The sequence below is a fragment of the Taudactylus pleione genome, unplaced genomic scaffold (genome assembly GCF_031769625.1).
Source record: "Taudactylus pleione unplaced genomic scaffold, aTauple2 ptg000377l, whole genome shotgun sequence".
Taxonomy (NCBI): domain Eukaryota; kingdom Metazoa; phylum Chordata; class Amphibia; order Anura; family Myobatrachidae; genus Taudactylus; species Taudactylus pleione.
Window position 1 is genome coordinate 4,185,071 of NW_028284778.1, and position 15,754 is coordinate 4,200,824.

General features: G+C 43.1%; 1 protein-coding gene and 1 long non-coding RNA gene across 7 annotated transcripts in view; one reads left to right on the top strand and one right to left on the bottom strand.

The window, feature by feature from the left end:
* The window catches only part of LOC148508050 (NACHT, LRR and PYD domains-containing protein 3-like), a 156,291-nt gene extending 145,046 nt beyond the window's left edge, over window positions 1-11,245 (bottom strand). For all 6 annotated transcript variants that reach the window (XR_015869629.1, XM_088445164.1, XM_088445162.1 and 3 more), the window contains exon 1: window positions 11,113-11,245. The gene's annotated coding sequence lies outside the window, so the exon portion shown is untranslated. The remainder of the gene's footprint in view (window positions 1-11,112) is intronic.
* A 590-nt stretch (window positions 11,246-11,835) lies between these two features.
* Window positions 11,836-15,507, top strand: LOC148508052 (uncharacterized). The gene is made up of 3 exons (XR_015869644.1): window positions 11,836-11,914; window positions 13,052-13,254; window positions 15,351-15,507. It is a non-coding gene; the product is annotated as an uncharacterized LOC148508052 (long non-coding RNA).
* Window positions 15,508-15,754: the final 247 nt, after the last annotated feature.

Consider the following 15,754-nt stretch of genomic DNA (forward strand, 5'->3'; position numbering starts at 1 on the left):
AGTGGAACATTATCCTTTAACAAAATCCACAGAGGTTACTATTTGGCAGCTGCATACCAGGCATTCTTTTCTTCTGGCTGCTGCGACTCCTACTAACCTGCTGGGTAGAGATTTGTTATGTAAGATGGGATGTGTTATATATTGCACCCCTGATGGTGTATTTCTAGATATCCCAGAGAGAGTTGCGCATGAGGTGCATGATATGTTGGACACTCCCCAAAGGATAATGTATCACTCTACAAGTTTAAATGAAAATCCATCACAGGTGGATGAAATGTCCCAAATTCCAGATTCCCTTTGGACTAAGGATGGACAGGACACTGGATTAATGACAAACGTAAGCCCTGTAAAGGTAAATTTAAAAAGCGGTAGGCAAGCTCCAAAAATTCCCCAGTACCCACTAAAACAGGAGGTAGAATTAGGGTTTTTTCCAATAATTGAGCGACTATTGCAACAGGGACTTTTAGTTCATACAGCTAGTGTAGCCAACAGTCCCATCTTTCCAGTAAAGAAGAGTGGTGGGAGGGGTTATAGGCTGGTACAAGACCTTAGAGGTGTTAATAAGGTATTAGAGAGCCAATTCTCCGTACTGCCAAATCCAACTGTCATCCTGATGCAGATCCCACCAAATGCAACCCATTTCACTGTCATTGACCTCTGTTCTGCTTTCTTCTCTGTGCCTCTCCACCCTGTCAGTATCTATTTGCATTTACATACAGAGGTGTACAATATACATGGACACGGTTGCCCCAAGGTTTCATAGACAGCCCCAGTATCTTTTCCCAGGCATTGCATGACTGTTTACAATCTTTTCAACTTGCCAATGGATCTGTTCTAATTCAATATGTGGACGATTTATTGCTATGTTCTGACTCATTTATGTCATGTTTGAATGATACTAAACTTTTGTTGCTTCATCTCTCGCATACAGGACACAAAGTGGCTAAGGACAAACTACAGCCGTGCCAATCCAGAGTAAAATATTTGGGACACTGCCTAACTCAGGGGTTAAGACATCTTACAAATGATAGAATCAAGGCCATACAGAACCTGACACTGACGCAGAACCAGCAGCAAATTTGTACCTTCTTGGGAATGTGTGGATACTGTAGAATGTGGATCCCAGGTTTTTCTATTTTGGCCTTGGATTTACAGGAATTAGGGCTTCATTCAAAGGTGGCCGTACGGTCTACGATCGCACGGCCACCTCGATGTTTGTCCAGTGCACATGCGCACGAGGGAGCCGGCTCCTTCGTGCACATGCATGAGACCCGCTACGACCGACAGCGCCGGTCGTAGTGGGTCTCTTTCCAAAGGGGAACGCCTGCCGTTTGGTGGAGGCCCCACTGACATCACTAGTGATGTCAGTGGAGAGCTTCCGGCTCTGACAGAGCCAGAAGCTCTCCGGGGCTTACGACAAGTGAGACCCTACCCTAGGGTCTCATCGTAAGCCCCGATGGTCGCGATGGTCTTTGACCATCGCGACCATCACCCTAGCGGTTGTTAGAGCTGTGGGTGTAAACCCACAGCCTAACGACCGAAACAAAGGCGGCTGGTCAGGATGCAAGCGGCCGCCCAGTTTCTGAGCGACCGCTTGCATCCTACGACCGCCTCTGAATGAGGGCCTTAGTATCTTCCTCAAAGCCCGATCGTGTCATACACACAGAGGAATCAGAGCAGGCTTTCCTTAATCTTAAGGATAGTCTGACAAAAGCACCTGCATTGGGAATACCTGACTATGAAAAACCTTTTGATTTATATTGTACGGAAGCCGAGGGTTGTGCTGCAGGTGTCCTCACACAAAACATGGTGATGCCAGTAGGCCCGTAGCATACTACAGTGCCCAATTGGACACTGTGGCAAGATCACTCCCCACCTGTTTGAGAAGTGTAGCAGCTACCGCTCTATTGGTGAGTAAATGTGAGGACGTAGTATTGGGTCATGATATGATTGTCTATACTCCCCATGCTGTATCTGCTCTACTGAACTCTGCTCAAACCAGACACGTCTCTTCGGCTAGATTTACCAAATGGGAACTAGCTCTAATCGCACCACCAAACATCACTGTTAAACGTTGCAGCACGCTGAACCCAGCAACGTATTTACCATATGTACAACATGATGTACAAAGGGTGGAAAGAGACGAATTGCTGGCGGGAGGTGAGTTCAGCGGACATAAAGATGCACATGATTGTATGGAATATCTGAATCAGACCTTTACTGCTAGACCTGACATACATGACACACCTTTTTTACACGGATGGGAGTTGTCATAGACAAACAGACACAGGTGAATTATGTACAGGTTATGCTGTTGTAAGTGACACAGACATCATAGAAGCTAAACCTCTTGGTCCTCCTCACTCAGCCCAAGTGGCAGAGTTAGTAGCACTAACTAGAGCATGTGAATTGGCAGCAGGCAAATCTGCTAACATTTACACTGACTCGAGGTACGCGTTCGGGGTGGTGCACGATTTCGGGGCTCTATGGCGTCTGAGAAATTTTATGACAGCAGCAGGCACACCAGTTGCACGTTCCCAACACATAAAACATCTTTTAGAAGCAATCCAACTACCTAAAGCGGTGGCAGTAATTAAATGTAAAGCCCATACATGTGAGGATGATCCGGTGTCACTGGGCAACAACAGAGCCGATGAAGCCGCAAAATGGGCAGCAGGGTTAAAAATGTTTTCTCCAACTGAAAAAATTATGTCTTTCCAAACAATTGATATGCTGAAATTAATTGAGATGCAAAATTTGTGTTCAATTCAGGAAAAATCCATGTGGAAGTCCAAGGGATGTGGGCAAGAGTCCTCTGGGCTCTGGAGGGACGGACAAGGTAAACCAGTAGCCCCCAAGGCATATTACCCCAGCCTGGCTGAGGCAGCACACGGTCTGACTCATCTGGGAAAGCAAGGTATTTGCAAATTGGTAAGAGCATACTGGTGTGCACCAGGTATTTCTTCACAAGCAGAAAAGATAGCAATGTCCTGTCTGACCTGCTTGAGGAAGAACATAGGGAAAGCGATCCCTACTGAACCGTCCCACATTCCACCGACTGATGGACCTTTCCAGGTGATACAAATTGATTTCATCCAATTACCACCCTGCAGGAATCTCAAGTATGTATTAGTGTGCACTGACATATTTTCTAATTGGATTGAGGCCTACTCAGCGGCCACTAATACTGCTGTGTTTACTGCCAATAAAATAGTTCAGGAATTTGTATGCAGGTACGGTATCCCAAAAAGCATTGAGAGTGACAGGGGTACTCAATTCACAGGTGATGTTTTTCAAAATATGTGTAAGCTGATGGGTATTAATAGCCGACTTCATATCCCCTACCGACCGCAAGCCAGTGCCAAGGTAGAGAGGATGAATGGGACTATTAAAAATAATAGCGTTCCCTCTAGGCTGTTTTAGCGGGGCGCTGCGCCCTGCCCTCTTTCTGGAAGGCAAAAAGCGCCCTGCCCTCCAGAAGAAGGGCAAAAAGCGCCCTGCCCTAACAGCCTGCGGGAGCCGTCTTCACCCGTGGGTTGCACTGTCCCGCGGGTGAAGAAATGTGCGGTGACCCGGTCACTGCCGGAGAATAGACGCCGGACGCATGAGCCCGGCATCTATTCTCCCTGTCTGCAGGGCTTGGGGGCTGCCCGGCGTGTCCGTAAGTGCCGGGCACGCCCCCAAGAGTGACGAAAAGGGGACGCGTCTTATAGACATGCCCCCTTTCCGATGACCACGCCCCCTTCTCGGTCGCGTGCAAACGTGCCCTCTCTAGCTCCGGCGCCCTGCCTCGCGCCAGAGCTAGAGTGAACACTAAATAAGTTAAGTAAAATCATGGCAGAGACTGGACTAGGATGGCCAAAAGCATTACCTTTGGTCCTACATAGCATAAGGACCACTCCCAGATTCCCTCTGAATCTGTCGCCCTTTGAAATACTGTTTGGTAGACAACCTAACTTGATTATAACCCCACAGGAAAACTTGAAAGGTAACAACTAGGTAACTGTAAAGTATCTTATATCAATGAGTAGACAGTTGAAACAGCAACAGCAGAAACTGAAATTGTTGTCCAATGATATGCCTGAAACTAACTGTCATGATGTTGAACCAGGAGAATATGTTATGATCAGAAATTTCTTGCGTTCAGGTTGTTTGACTGATCGGTGGGAAGGTCCGTACCAGGTGCTGCTGACAAGTACTACATCTTTGAAGGTGGCTGAGATACCTGGGTCCATTCCACTCACTGCAAAAAGGTCAATCAACTGGTGGAGAAACAAGTCGGAGACAAGGCTGATAGCGTGGACCTGTCGATAGCGAACTTGTTCCGGGAGGATTGAAAAGGTCATAGTGAGATACCTGAACTAAAAGAAATTTTGCAGGTCTTGTTGTGGCAATGGACGGGCCTGCTGTGTTTATTTTCATATTCTCTTTTAGAGTGTTCACCATTCTGGTTGGTTCTGGGATATCCGGTTTCTGTGACAGGAGACCGATTTAGGAGATGGGAGCTGATGGCAGTGCTGATGGAGTGGAGTCAGGAGGAGTGCTATGCCAATCATGGGAGTGTCTGACCAATCTTAGTACTGTTATTGTTAAAAGAGCTGTTATTCCGGATACTTGGGGAAGGTGTGGAAGTTTATCGTCTGAAGATTCCTGTATTTGTGAGCTTTGTGGGTCCCTAGTTGATGAGAACTGTATCCAACAGTGCCAACCTAAATATAACCCGTACTGGGGTGGGTATCCTTTGGAGGATTATCATAGCATGGTAGGCAAAGTGTTAAATCAAACTGATTGCTGGGTGTGTTCACATGTGCCACAGGGACAGCATAACATAAGGTTGGTACCATTTCCGCTGAATATCACGGAAATGTTAGAATTACAAAAAGGGAAAACGTTGGATGGAAAATTCCTCTCATCCAAACCACCTCATTTTAAACTCTATCAATTCCAAGTAGATAGATCACTTTTGTGTTTGAACATAACCAACCCCAATAAACCCAGGAGTTGGGAAGTGACAGGGAATAATCAGACGATGACCTTCTCACAAAGAGCTGATAGTGAGTCCATAAACCATGATCTGTTACGCTCAATTAAATCTAGTGGGAGACATTTTAGGTACTGGTATACATTGAGTTCCACCAAAGAAATTATTGGTAAGGTGCCAGATGGTTATTGTGCTAAAATAATACAGCCAGAGACTTGCATGTACCAGATGGAAGACCCAGAAATAGGATTGTTTGCAAGGGAAATGTGCTTAATGATAATGATGCATACCATTCCTTATGTTCTCCCTGATAATGTATATTTTATATGTGGAAGAAAAGCGTATAAGTGGCTCTCCCCGAGTTCCGAAGGTTTGTGTTACCTGGGAAGAGTAGTCCCAGAAGTTATGACCCTCACACATGTTGAAATGCTTGGTATACATAAAAACACACCATCACCATATCTTTACATGCAATATGAACACAGAGACAAATGAAACATGATACCTGGTGACGTGCATAAAGCCACTCAGTTAATTAATGAGACAACTGGCTTTCAAGTTTTAGTCGCACTGGATCCCACCAGGATTGCTCGGGGTACATTAAATTTTAGATATATTCAGGAACTTGCTAAATTGATAGATAATATTACCGAGCTGTACGATGACACATTTAGGTATACAGTGAGAGAATTGCAAGCGTACAAGAAAGAACTGGTGCAACACAGGCTAGTGTTAAATTATTTAACTGCTGTTACTGGAGGGTACTGCGTAACTCTAGCCAACCAATTTGGAGTAAAATGTTGCACCTATGTCACCAATGATACCAGCGACCCCAAGGAGGTGATAGACCAGAAGATGGATGAAATTCTGCAGCTAAAATGGGAGTTTCGTAAGAACCATAATGCTTCAGTGGCTGAAGTAGGGGAGAAGATAGAAGAATGGGTTTCATGGCTGAACCCAGTGAAATGGTTCTCAGGTCTAGGGGAATGGGTCCAGGAAGTGATCGCCAGCATAGGCAAATTCTTGATCCTTATACTAATTGTCATCATACTAATTGGCATATGCGTCCGGTGTGTTCCTATTGTGTTGAAGTGTGGAAAATGTAAAAATAGAGTAAAACGAAAGAATGAAACAATGATGGTGGTCAGTAATGACAATATGAATGCCAAGGTAAATATAGAACTGCATTACAACCCTGAACTAGGAAATACCATCATTTAATGTATTGTAATTAGACCTGCATAGAATGTATTATTTAAATGTTATTTTTACAACACCTCAGATAATGTGAAGTCTTAATTTCCCCTTCAAGACTGCCTTTATGGTGCATCCCCACACCTTTCACAATGATCTTCCAAGATCCGCGGTGTGCGTATAATAGTAGTTTTATGTCCCCACTCAGAGACACATTATTGATGGATTAAGAACCACCTTGTGCCATCCCATAATAACACTAAATGGTATATAAATGTAAGCCTAAAATTAAATTTTAAAAACAGATTGTGATAGCATGTTGTTCGCTATCAAAGGGTGGACTGTCGAAGCTGGATAATTGGCTGAGACAAGATCAGTTTAAAATTGAATCGCAGGGACACCATCTTACGATTGGCCGCAAGATGCCATCTTGGAAATGAGATCGCAAGACGCCATTTTGCGAATGGCCGCCCAAGCGCCATTTTAGATAAACTCACAATTAAGTACATATGGCGATATTACTATTAGCATCATACGATTGCATCTTTCACCATTTCTCATATACACATTAATACGCTAAATTGCGCTGTTAACTAGTCGCATATTAGCGAATGCATAAGATCTTGTATGAAAACGCTGTTTATTAGCTCCATGCGCACGCATCTGCCCCAAGTTAACTAGCATCTTTATATCACACCCTGCATACTTACACATTACATATTCATATAAAAGGTTTAATAAGCTTTAAGGTATAAGATTTAAGTATGTTCATTTATTATAATTGCTGTGAAATAAAGATTATTTGGCAACTAAGGTTTTATACGTGATAAGTAAGCCATGTTTGGTATTGTACTGATGCGTTCTCTTTCAACAGTATTCCGGTATCATCGTTGTGGAGATCGCATCATGCATTCTCAACTTATGGACGGCAGAGACTTCAAGCAACAAAATGTACATATTATGAACAACTGTTGCATGAGGCGGGAAACTAGAGACCAGCAGCTGTTAGAGGCTGCTGTGTCCATTTGAACCAACCTGTTAAATGCTCTGTAACAGATGCATCCCCCATGAGGACCAATGGCATCAGCAACAAACTTCTCTATTGTGTTGTCTATTTCTGGGGGGTATAAAAATGTGTGCTCCAACCCTGGGTCTTAGTCTTCTTGCTGAATGCTGATTGACGAGGGTTTCTTGCTGATGCCTACATCTGGACCAGAAGCGCTGCGTATGTATACTGTACTTGGGTCTGTATAATTCCTTTGCGCTGAATTGTATTTGGATCAATAGCATGTAACTGACTGTACTTTTACTTTAATAATACTTTGTGCTTTGGAACCACATGTTCTAGGTCTGAAGTCTTTATTTACTGTATGATTGCGTACGCAAAATAGCGTCATCCTTAGAAGGTATAGGCAGGACATTAGAAGGTATAGGAAGGATATTAGAATGTATAGGAAGGAGTGTATAGAGGTTCAAATTCTGTATCGTTAACCCCCAGTGCATGATCCACACACTGTAATACATCCCGGGCAGTGCTGCCATAGCAGTGGGTGCTACCTCCCTATATAGAAGTATAACCAGCTCACTTACACCCCCAGTGCATGATCCACACACTGTAATACATCCCGGGCAGTGCTGCCATAGCAGCGGGTGCTACCTCCCTATATAGAAGAATAACCAGCTCACTTACACCCCCAGTGAATGATCCACACACTGTAATACATCCTGGGCAGTGCTGCCATAGCAGCGGGTGCTACCTCCCTATATAGAAGTATAACCAGCTCACTTACACCTCCAGTGCATGATCTACACACTGTAATACATCCCGGGCAGTGCTGCCATAGCAGCGGGTGCTACCTCCCTATATAGCAATATAACCAGCTCACTTACACCCCCAGTGCATGATCTAAACACTGTAATATATCCCGGGCAGTGCTGCCATAGCAGCGGGTGCTACCTCCCTATATAGAAATATAACCAGCTCACTTACACCCCCAGTGCATGATCTACACACCATAATACATCCCGGGCAGTGCTGCCATAACAGCGGCTGCTACCTCCCTATATAGCAATATAACCAGCTCACTTACATCCCCAGTGCTTGATCTACACACTGTAATATATCCCGGGCAGTGCTGCCATAGCAGCGGGTGCTACCTCCCTATATAGAAATATAGCCATCTCACTTACACCCCCAGTGCATGATCTACACACCATAATACATCCCGGGCAGTGCTGCCATAGCAGCGGGTGCTACCTCCCTATATAGAAATATAACCAGCTCACTTACACCCCAGTGCATGAACTACACACTGTAATACATCCTAGGAAATGCTGCCATAGCATAGTTGCCGACTTTCTGGCTGCTCCTTCCGGGAGGAAGCAGCCAGATCAACAGGGCAGCGGGGGGCTTGGCTGAAAAAGGGGACCTGTCCGGATGGGTGCCAGATGTTTGTAGGCATCACGGGGGCGGGGTCACATGATCGCATCATTTTGACCCCGCCCCCGCTACACAATGCCGATAATACAGGCATTGTGAGGCAGGGGACGGGGACAAAATTACACAAATCGCGTCACTGGCTGCCCTCGCAGCGGGGGTTAAGAGTAAATTGCGGGGGATGTCGGAGGGATTGCCTGCCTTTCCGGGGGGATGGGAGCTGCTCCCGATTATCCAAAGTTGCACTACAGTATATAAAACTTGTAGGACTTACCTAGAATTTGATTAGCACCCCTACCTTATTGGTTTAAAAGCATGAAGTCCCCATTTTTGGGGCATGGGTCCCCCTGGATTGCCTTTTTTGATCTCTTTCAGGGCACCGCATTATAACACATTTTTCTTTTATAACACATTTTAACCCTTCACTGTTTATTATATATGTAATTATGTACCTCACTTTTTATTTTCATTCTTTATATGCAGCAGTAGCTGCTCCTAACTATCTCTTTCTCACTGCACTTTTCTTACAATGGCGGTGCCCTGGGGCAACTTAGCTGGGCTAGTTTGGGGGGGTCCTGCGCTCTGGATTTGAATCATGGTACGCACCCGCGCATGCAGGGGGGATTTCCGAGTACCTAGAAACCCCCCCTGGCCGCCGCTCTATTAACGGGCAGCTGAACAACAGCAGCCGACTTTGTACACAGGCTGGGACTGGGCTGGGCTGATTGACGGGGGAGCTGCAGCTGCACAGTGCGCAGCTCCTCCCAGGCTGTTCCGAGGATGGTGCATGGTGAGAGGCTGCCGCTGATTGTATCCATCTCGCTTTCCCCCGGAGCCCCACAGGTGTGTGAATTACATGTGGGGATGCGCGACAAAGGAAAGGAGGTGCCGGCGGGGATGTGTATGTGGTGTCTTGCCAGCACAGGGTGGTTGTCGGGTGAGGGGACGGAGGTTGTTGGCGGGGGAGGTGGGAATCTTTAATACATGACGCTATATTTGCCTACATTAACTTTTTAAGTGAAAGAGGTGTGTGTAGTCTTTGTCAGTTTGTGTGTCAGAATGTGTGTGTGACAGTGTGTAGTCTTTGTCAGTTTGTGTGTCAGAATGTGTGTGTGACAGTGTGTAGTCTTTGTCAGTTTGTGTGTGCAGTATGTAGTCTGTCAGTGTGTGACATTGTGTAGTCTGTCAGTTTGCGTGTGTCAGTATATGTGTGTATGACATTGTGTAGTCTGTCAGTTTCTGTGTGTCAGTATGTAGTCTTTGTCAGTGTGTGTGTGTGTCAGTATGTAGTCTTTGTCAATGTGTGTGTGTCAGTATGTAGTGTGTCAGTGTTTGTGTGTGTCTGCAATGCTGAACGGTCTAAAAAAATATATATATATATCTGTGTATGTGTATATATATATATATAATGGTACTTGTGTACTTTACGGACTCATTGCCTTATTATAGAGAACTTTCGGTGAAAGTTGTCCCCTCGCAGGCTTGCCACGCTTCGGGCTCGGTGGCTCGCCACACGGTTATATGCCCACTCTGTGCCCACTTGGATGGTAGGGAATGACGCTGGACACTTAATAAAGTAATAAGTCTGTAAAGTACACAAGTACTATAGTGATATACAGTATGTATGTATATATTATATATATATATATATATATATATATATCTAAATCAGTTTGGAAACCCCCCTTTCAAAATCCTGCGTTTGCCACTGGTACGTATGTTAGGGACCTACCCTACAGAGGTTACCTGGATATGGTGGGTAGCCCATAACCTTGGCCAAGATTATGCTAAAAACCTCTATTGATTGCAAAATTTTATTGCATTTATATATTATTAATAATTTGGGAGTTGTGCACCTGAGATTTGTCTGTTTTTGTGCAAGAGATAGGGGAAGCCAGGAGATGCTGGGGATAAAAGAAGAGGAAGCTACAAGTGAAAATGATAATAAACAGGTAAATTGACAGGCCCAAACAGCGTCCCCTGCCCTGCGGTGCCCTTTGCCATGGCACAGGTTGCACTACCCTAGTTACAGCCCTGGGTGGCAGTTTTCCTCACTCTCCATAGAGGAGTGTAGGAATATAATTGATGACTGCCTACTGTAATAACTGGTAGAGAGATATATGTAATTAGTAATCTAATGTATAGTATAAAGAAATCAGCTACATTGCTGTGTGCATATATATTACAGTATTGATGTGCACTAGTAATATTTCATATACTGTATATATAAAAATATTCATTAGTTACAATATAAGACATCAGTTGCATTTCTTTCTGTGTATATACATTATGATATATTAGGTTTCTAAATGTAATATATAGTATCATACAGTATATCAGTTGTCACATTGCTGTGTATATACAGTATATATATATATAAGTGAAGTATATTAGTAATATAATAGGTCTGTTATTACTTTGCTGTAGGTGTGTACATTAAATTATATGATGAATGTTAGTGAAACATATATAGTACAATATATAACAGTTATTATATTACCTCCTCCAGCTCAGTAACCTTCCTGCATTGTGAGGGACCTGCAAATATCTGTGTCTGTGGGGGGTTACATAGAGGATCACATACAGTAGGAAGGCAGAGAGAGGGGAGTACTAGTTTATATATCTGTCCTTCCTCTAGGAGATGATTACACAATATCCCCACATAACACTATACACACTGCTCCCGTCTACATAACCTTGCCACGTACTGCAGCCAACACCCACACAGATTCCTCTTACATTGCCCGCCTCCTGTCTGACACTTCCTGCATCCAAGCCTCATTTCTATCTCTAATAACCTCCTGACTGATACTTCCTGAGCAACCACTATTTCAGAGGCTCCCAAATGCGGTCCTCAAGGCTCCCCAACAGCTCAGGTTTTAGCTATAACCATGGCTGAGCACAGGTGATTAAATCAAATTGACTGAGGTACTAATTAAGTCACCTGTGTTCAACCATGGATATCTCTAAAACATGAACTGTTGGGGAGCCTTGAGGACCATGATTGGGAACCTCTGCTCTATTTTGTATTACTGTTCTTAGAGCAGTGATTCCCAACCTCGGTCCTCAAGGCACACTAACAGTCCTGGTTTTGGTGATATCCAGGCTTGAGCACAGATGGTTAAATCAAAATAACCAAGGTACTAATTAAGTCACCTGTGCTCCAGTATGGCTATCCTCAAAACCTGGACTGTTAGTGTGCCTTGAGAACCGTGGTTGGGAACCCCTGTCTTAGAGGCATGGATGGGACCAGAATTTGGAGGGTGTGCTGGTTCATGTAGTGCTATTTGGAGAAGCTCCAGGTGAGGTGGCTCTCAACTTAGATATATCAATGCATGTGCTGTTATCATGTGACACAACAGTATGCAATTATATGACCCAGAGTGGGTGCTATTATCATGTAGCATTAGGGACACTGGTACAGAGATGCCTTGATGCGGTATAGTAACCAAAACACATATTTGCAGATATATGCAACAAAGATCTCTGAATTTCTAGTATCCTGTATTATTCAAATCTGTCACATCTGAGGGTTGGTGTGAATAGGAACAGGCATGGGAGGGGGTGAAGGAGGAGTATAGAGAAACATAAATGGCTTCAACCAGGACCTCCTCATATAGGAATATGAGGGAATGGCAATGCATGATGTGCCCGAAGGCAATGAGAGAACACGGAAAGTCTATTTAGTATAATTTAGATAATGTAACTTACTTTGATAAGTCCAATGTAGAGAAATAATAACTGGATTTGTTATACTGATATAACTTGATTTAATATACTGCGATATTTGAATAACAATTTAATATACAGTAATTAGATAAAAGTTCATGTTGAAGAACAACAATTTGATTTAATTAAAGTTTGATGTTGAAGAATTTGATAAAGTTCTGATGTTTGAAGGATGCTTGACATAATGAAGATGTTTTGAAGAATAATATTTAATTGGATGAGGATCCGTTGTTTGAAGAAAACGATTTGATTTGATGAAGAGCCGATGTTTGAAGAATAATAAAGTAAAACGTTAAGGACCGATAATTACTTTAATATAGTTGATCGGTGAGTACCGATAGGGAGGCTTTAATACAATTGAATGGTAAGAACCGATGGTGATATGAGAATTCTCAATGGCAATTCCAGACTCCAGCAGATGATACATAATGGTAAGCCTGGATGGACGATCCTGGACAAGCACTGGAGAGATAAAGAGGTAGCTTTGTAGGGCGGATCGTGACAAAATCTTAAAATCTTATTGCTGGTCTTTTGCAGTGTGCTGGAGGGAACAGTTTTTTCCTAGTCTAGAGTAAATCCCTCCCATTACAAGCACATGTGAAAGACTATTACATTGATCTGAGCGACTATTATTTTGTATTATATGTCTAACAACCACCTGACTGACAATGCCTGTATCCAAGCCTCATTTTTATTTGTGTTTAAAAAAGGGATGGCCATTGGTGAGACCACCATCGATGTAAAGAAAAAGCAAAGGAACTGTACATGGTATCAAACTAGTTGTCTACCATCAATAGAATGCACATGTGCAGAAGAGACGTAGCTGGCACGGATGTCAGAACCAGAACCAGCGGGCAGTGGGCCTGATTCATCACAGATCACAACTACAACAGAGCACACAGATCAGTTGATGGTACGCACTGTGCATGCATATGTACTGCAGTGTATGCGTATGAGTTAGCATTGTGGTGGCACTGCAATTAGCTATGCGGCTACGAAACCAATGCAGATGGAGGGACAGGACGTTAGCGTTGGTGGTGGTGATGGGGGAGTGGTCAGAGAAACACAGGTGTGCCTGTCCATTGGAACGCCATTTCTTGGGCGTGCATAAATTAGCCACTGCGATTGGGTACACAGCCTGAGTACTCACTGCATGCTACAAAGTTAGCAATTTGTGAGTAAGGTCAGGGCTGCTGTACTGTGCGTGAGGGTCCGATGTTACTTGATGGTACCGATGTGCACGCAGAGCAGAAAGGGCATCAGAGGACAGAGCATGAGATGGGAGCGATAGCAGGTGCCATATATCAGTGACTGTAAGCAGAGAGGATGACAGGTGCACAGATCACCGCTGAGCAAGTTATGTTACACAGGTATGAGCACATGGACACGTCTGCATTATATACTTCTACATATTTATACACACTGTGACCTGTATTGTGAGGTTTTCTTAGTGCACTTTTATTTCAGTGCAAGTTTTTAGCCCCTCTCTGTAATATTAGATTTCTAATCTTGTTATAAAATATGTTTATTTGTTATTTTACTTTAAATGTTACCTTCATTGTCTTTGTTATAGTATCATTACTTTAAATAGAGGCACATTTTTTAGTTATAATGTAGTATGTATGAAGCCAGACATGTATAAACCAAAACCTAGGTAAAAACACTAGGGAATGTGTCACTATTAAATGTCATCCATATATAATAGTACAAACACGGTAGAGTTATTGATTGTAAAACAAAAATCACAGACGTATCTGAGTGTTTGTGCCAATTTTTATTTATGTTGTTACATTGTTTTTCACTACAAAAATATCATTTAATAAAAAATACTAGAATTTCCAGAAGGATGTGTAAGAGGAACACACTTGTAGATGTGTGATGGAGCTGATGCTGCACCAAATGTTCCTCCTCCACTTCCTCCAACACAATAATCACCTCCAAATGTGTCTGCCAGAACTATAAATAGACCCAACATACAGTATGATGGCAACGTATCAGTGCCAAGTCTTAGTAAGAGGGAGGTGCATCAAAGAGGTAATGTCCAGATTTCATAGTAGTCCAAAGTTCTAATAGATCATGAAATTGTCAATAAAGTTAATTCTGTGCATTGACGCTTCACAGCAGACTCAGGACCTGATTTATCTGGGATCCGGGTGGACCATTATGTACCCTACTCAGAGCTGGTTCCTGTCGATACTTATTCGCGGGCCGGACTTTCCGCCTACTTCGCCTGTTTTGTAGGCGGAAAAGTATCGCGGCCGCCCCGGCTTGACCCCGTTCAATATGGAAGTACGCGAAAACGGGACCCGGCAAAACTTAAACAAGCGGAAAGTACTGTTAGTTTTGGGGAAATCAGCCTGACACCCCCCAAATGATGCTCTGACATGGGGGTTCCCTATGGTACTCCCCAATTTTGCTCGTTGAAGGTATTTGGTGATTTGAAACGGGCTCAATAGCTGCTAAATAGCGTTCTTCTATACATGATGAAGAATAGTATTTTGGAGGGTTTTTTTCCAGAAATTAATTTATCCCAGCAAATTTGGGGTACTTGAAAATGGGGGTCAGCATATTTAAAAGTTGCTAAAGTGAAGTTGAAAAAATTGGGAAACATCCACCTGCCGCAAGCACCTGAAAAGTTTCCGCCAAAAACAAACGGAAACTGACTTTTCGCCTCAAATTGAATACGGCCCTCAGTGTCATTTGTTTGCTTCCCCACCATTTATCAAATGCAACAGGGTTCATGCATGCAGAGTGCATACAGGTCCAACGGGCAATGTCAATGACAACATGTGGGAGCTGGTACACACCGACCAATGCAGATAATATTTAATCAAATCCGCCTAATCGGATGGAATATGTCCCCAGTATTACACTTATTGAAATTTTGTAATTTTTTTGTTTTTTTTAATCTTGTGCATTAGTTTTTAGTTTGTTATTATTTGCATTTGTATATAAAGTGATAGAAATATTCTGATATTCGTTGTTGTTTTTTTTTTTTTTTCTTTTTAGATGCAGAATTTTGGAGGTGAGAGTGGCAAAAGGTGCTTTTAAATGAAATGAGGCGCATGAGCGACTATTTGGTCCAGATGAAGGACCCGGTGGACAGGGTCTTAAATTTATTAGAAGAATGAAAAAATTTTTTAATAATAAATATTGAATAATTGAATATATCACGTGTTGTGTAATTATTATAGGTTCGATAAGTATAGCTTAGAAGCGAGTAACAATACACACAAGAATAAAACACACATATTAGACACATAACTTTTATTAAATTAATGAAAAACAATACACTTCAATTAAAATAAAGGCATGCAGGCAGTTATGCAATTTTGTCCTTGCAAATGCAGCAGGAGGTGTCTGGTGTCTAGGTCGCCGGCTGGGATCACCATGCCACTATCGGCCGCGATAGT